Below are 5,000 nucleotides of genomic sequence, written 5' to 3'. Positions count from 1 at the left end.
GGGCCGCCTAACCTAACCACTACTTTCGCCGGAGGTTTCGTCACGCTCCCCGATGGCGAAATCCTCCATTACAGCAAAAGTGTCTGTTTAACCTAACCTTAGTACAAGGTCTATTGGTGTCCTCAATTTTATAGAGGTTAGCCACCCGAAGTCAATAAGAGACAAAGAAATAATCCAAGCAGCCACCACTATCTAGCCTAAACTGTTTAGCCTGACGTAGAGGTTTTTAATAAATCTGGTGATATGGAACCACACACAACCCCCCTTAACCTGGGATAATGCAATCAAATGGATAATTGCTAACTATTCTCAGAGATAATGCAATCAAATGGTTGTTAAGTTAATAGGGGCTGCGCCCCCGGACCCCTGGGTGTTAGATACTGCATTTGGTCATGATGAATTGTTTATTAGACTATAAGAAACTCTCTCCTTCTTGTATTGGCAAGGGAGTTTGCTTTAACCAGTATGCTAGCCTAAGTAAAAAACAGACACGGAGCTGCAGCGACCTGATTCTTTGCTGCATGTTTGAGTCTGCAACTTTGTTGTGATAAGACACTCAATCCTAGTGATTTGTACTTTACTCAACATAGTGACGGTGTACTACCATCACAGATTGTACGAAATTCCAACTTTGGAAAACAAACATTTGGCTTCCACCCAAATTTTGGACTATCACTCGTGCGTCTATTGTCCTGGATTGGCCAACTAGTGGTGTTTTCCCACGGTGGGCGTGATATATGCACGCCGACTGCGGTGCTCTGATTGGCTGACCGAACGTGGGTGTGGCAGGCAGGCTGTTTTACTCTAAGTCCTTCTTCCCTTTTTTTCATCCCTCATGCACCTGCTCCTTGAACGGAGGCGGGATCATGATACGGTCGATCCGGCAAGGAACCTGTGATGGGCGGTGGGGCACCCCTTTGTCCGGGGTCACCGGTAGGTGGCAACTTTTTAGATATTAATATAGTCACAGGTAACCTGTGCAGAGCCCGACGCCCGTCCAAGAGGGGGGGCGGGGTCACTGCTCCCAGGCAGGAGCCCTGTGTTATAGGTAGGATTAGATGCACCAAGAAGATGACAACTAGCATTAGAATAAAACATAGAGATAAGGGACACTCTATTGGAAGGGGAAAAGTGGCAGAAATCACTTACAACAAACTGCAAGTCCCACTAACTAGAATATTCAGCACTAATGAAGGTTTTAAAGTAATCTGTAAAGATGACTTTGATTCAGATAAAATCCTTTCAAAAGAAGCAAGAGATATATTTTACAATGAAGGCCTTATTGTTGTCATGCCACCAGAACAAAAAGCAAAAAGATCAGTTTTTGTTCGTCAAGTCGATCAAGAGATCGGGAGGAAGACCTGAAAGAAGAACTGGAACGCCAAAATAGGTGGATGAAGATTGAAGAAGTCATTAAGATAAAGGACTATACTCATGTTTGAAGAAGTGTCAATGGCTGAGAAAGTTTTACAACAGGGCTTTCTAATATTCAACATGTCAGTCACACCACATCAAATAAAGAAGGAGACATTCATCAGTCTGCAAACTTGCTTCTCCTGCTACAAATATGAAGAACACACAACGAGAGACTGTCCGGAAAAAGAAAAAAAGTACTGCTCAGATTGTGCAGGCGACGACCATACCTACACTGAATGTAAGAACACACATGTTGGCTGTCTCAACTGTAAGAGAAACGGGAATGCATATATAGGACACAGGACGTTAGCAATGGCATGCCCAATAAAAAACACATGATAAAGTACAATGAACAAGAAACAAGGAAAAAGGAACAAGAAAAGAAGGATACGACATATGTCGAAATAGCCAAGAGAGCGGTCCAAGAGGCTCACAGACCAGAATTCACCATATTAAACTTAAGTGAACCAATACATAACAAGGTAATGATTAGTATGATCCATGCACATCTGCACAATATCATTGCACCCGGATCATACAATGAGGAGTTAAGGAAAATGTTTAAATTGAACAACCTACCAGAGATGATATTCCCAGAGAATCCAGAATCCGAAAAACTATTTCAGGCAACATACTCAAGCGAACTGAGAGAAAGACTACAGCTAGACAAACAAAGGTTTGAGCAAGGAGCAACAGCTGATACACAAGAAACACAAGCGACTGATAGAGATCCCAGACAAATGACTAGAAGTGACAAAGAGAAGATAGAAATAACAAAAGGACAGACTAAAAGACAAAGGATAAGGAGGAGAGAAGATAAGATGGAGACTGATCACAATATACAACCTGAATCTGCTGAAGATATTGGATTAAAAGTTATCACCACAACAAAACATGGAATCCCAACATCGAGACCAACAGGAGGGACAATAGCAAAAAACTGTGAAGGAGGGATATACAAGTGGACATATCAAGAAAATCCCTATGCGAAGATTATGTCTGGTCACCAATTACTACGGACAAACTAAAGATTACGGCCAAAGACTTCAAAAATAGTAGACCCGTCAGGAGTATAGAAGAGTCAGAAGCGGAAACAGGATGACAGGGTTCCACTCCAACCGACTGCCAATCCAAGTATAAGAAATAATGGACAATAGACAAACAGTAAGAACTTAAGAATACTACAACACAACGAAGAAACTGGAAGACCGAGAGAATTAACTCAAGTAATATATATCGCGAAATTGACCCTGACATTATACTAATAAACAGTCACGGTGAGACAGAAAACAACAACATAAAACTCTTTAACTATTATGTAAACCAAAGAAATAAATCGGGCGAGAAAATGACGGAGTAGCGATAGCGGTTAAAAGAAACTTAAAATTTAAACTAATTGATGACTTCCAGGATGAATTTCTAGCAATAAAAATAAATACAACTCAAGGAGACGTAATTATTGCTACTACTTACCTATAGAAGACCTATTAAAATTGGCTAACAATAGTCATCCGATGTACATCTTAGGAGACTTTAACGCCAGACACAGGATTTTTGACAATACAAATAATAACGTCGTGGGAAACGCCCTTAATCAATTAATAAATTTAGGGAAAATCAATCATCTGGGTCCTAACTTTCCAACCTGGAGAAATCACAATACACAATCGACACCAGACAAAATTTTTACCAACAACAAAGCCTTTTTCAATTACCATATAATACAGGCAGTGACCATCTGCCAATTATACTAACACTGTCAACAAGCCCCATACAGATACCAATAAAAAAGAGACTAAAAATGAGTAAAACAGACTGGGACAGCTTCAAAGACGACTTAAGTAATCACCACTCGATTAACCTACAAGGGAAAACAACAGAAGATATAGACTCAGAAATGGACAGACTGCACTCCAGCACAAAACATCTATAACCAAACACATTACTTCACACTTTGAACATTACCCAACAACAGACTACCAGAAGAAGTTAAATTAATCCAGACCTATTACAATGAAATAAACAGGTATATGGAAAGACACGGCAGTAACAGATGGCTACTGTTACGAGTTGGAGATTTAGAATATGGTTACACGTCTACCCAGATCCCAACAGGTAACAAAAAAAAAAAAACAAAGACAATCGGACTATAAAAGGGTAGACAAAGGATGCGAGTTTTCGTTGTGTATAATAAAGTACCATAAATCCCTTTACAAAATATTCAGCTTATAAATTACCCTTAACCAAACTTAACCTAAACATTAACAGTATATACATATTAATAAAACATAAAACAATCTTGAAGCAAGTGGACGTGGGGGAGGCAATACAAGATACAAATACTTAAGTGAGGAGCTGAGATGGCTGACGAGTAAGGCTGAGTATTGTAGAAGACGGTAGGTAGTCACTGCACGTACGGTTTAGGAGGATAGACATCCTATGGGTCACTTCCCAGAGCCAAGTGCTCTCTCCTCGATTGGAGGTGACGCAACAACTGGTGATATATGGAGAAGGGAAACCCGGGAGTGGTAACTAAGACGAGTCATACTCGTGTTTCGTCCCTAGATGGCGTTGCTCGTGGTGCTGGGTAGGTAGATCAAGACAATAGATGGCGTGGTTCGTAGTGCTGGGTAGGTAGATCATGACAATTGGTGGCGGGGTTCGTAACACACCCCCCCCTCCAAAGACTTCCGTAGCGCAGGCGCGAAGGAGGTGATCACCTGGTGCGTCTGGAGAGTAGCTGCTGCATTTCCACTGGAGCTCGGGATAAGGAGTCTGCAATCAGGGCAGTAGGGCTGGTGGTGAGAGCCCAGCGGAGGATCTTCGCTGGTTGGAGGTCTTGTTGGTTTGGATGAACGTGAGTGGTTATGGTCGGTGAAGACTAGGGTTGTTTGTGGGCAAGACTGGAGGTAACATTCAAACTTCTTTATTGCCAACACCAGAGCCAGGGCCTCCTTTTCTATGGTCGAGTAGTTGGTCTGATGTTTATTCAACTTGGCGGAGTAGTATGCCACAGGGTGAAGGACATCAGTGGTTGGGTCGGGTTGTAGGAGCACAGCCCCCACGCCGACACCGCTAGCGTCGATTTGCAGATGGAAGGGCAAGGTGTAGTCAGGGGGGTGGACTACAGGCTTAGAGGCAAGGAAGGCTTGGAGGCGGTGGAAAGACTGGTCGCACTTCTGGTTCCAGATGTAAGGGTCCGCAGAACTGGTAAGGTCTGTGAGGGTCCGCCACGCTGGAGAAGTTACTGCAGAACCGACGGTAGTAGCCGCACATCCCCAGGAAGCGCATGAGTTCCTTCCTCGTCCTTGGAGTGGGGAAGGACAAGATGGCTTTAACGTTTGCGTCCTTGGGTCTCACCATACCATGTCCAACGATATGTCCCAGGTAAGTCACTGAGGCCCGGCTAAAAGCAGATTTAGCCAGGTTTATGGTGAATCCAGTCTCTTGCAGTCGTGGGAACAGTATCTCCAAACGCACCAGATGTTCGTCCCAGCCGTCCGACACCACCACCAGGTCATCCAGGTAGGCGAACGTCCCATCTAGGTCCTGAATCAGGTAATTGATTGCCCTCTGGAATGTGG

The sequence above is a fragment of the Homarus americanus genome, unplaced genomic scaffold (assembly GCF_018991925.1).
Source record: "Homarus americanus isolate GMGI-L3 unplaced genomic scaffold, GMGI_Hamer_2.0 scaffold48143, whole genome shotgun sequence".
Classification (NCBI taxonomy): Eukaryota; Metazoa; Arthropoda; class Malacostraca; order Decapoda; family Nephropidae; genus Homarus; species Homarus americanus.
Note: the sequence above shows the minus strand (reverse complement) of the source record.